The sequence below is a fragment of the Aplysia californica genome, unplaced genomic scaffold (assembly GCF_000002075.1).
Source record: "Aplysia californica isolate F4 #8 unplaced genomic scaffold, AplCal3.0 scaffold00898, whole genome shotgun sequence".
Lineage (NCBI taxonomy): Eukaryota > Metazoa > Mollusca > Gastropoda > Aplysiida > Aplysiidae > Aplysia > Aplysia californica.
The window spans coordinates 19,242-19,752 of NW_004798168.1; positions in this window are offsets into that span (position 1 = coordinate 19,242).

Genomic DNA, 511 nt, shown 5'->3' on the forward strand with positions numbered 1-511 from the left:
GGGGGAGAGTGGTTTTTGGTTAGATCTAGTTTTAGTAAGAGTTTTACGGCATTTGCAATACAATGATGTGGTCATTCATATAAGGGCCAAAATTAGAATGTGTGCCATAAGAGAGTAACAAGCACAAAATAAAGGAGGAGAGATTATAATAAGGACGATAGATGTCATGTATACACTCACATGCACACAGAAACACGGATTCTCTCACATTCCAACACACTTAGAATCATAATGTTTGTATAGGCCGAGCCTATACTCAATGTATCAAAGTCAAAGCTCTAATTACTTTGACATTGAAGCAAGTTGACTGGGACTGGGCTAATAATTTTTGCTGCCGAAACTGAAACCAAAGCAGAAACAAACGATTGGCGCACCTTTCCGCACACGTAGCCTACTCGTTCAGTGATAAGACGCATGATGCTAAAGATAATACAAGGTACTACGATCATTGATGATACACATGCACATGATGAGAGATAATGTACATTAACATTTTGTATATATATACAGT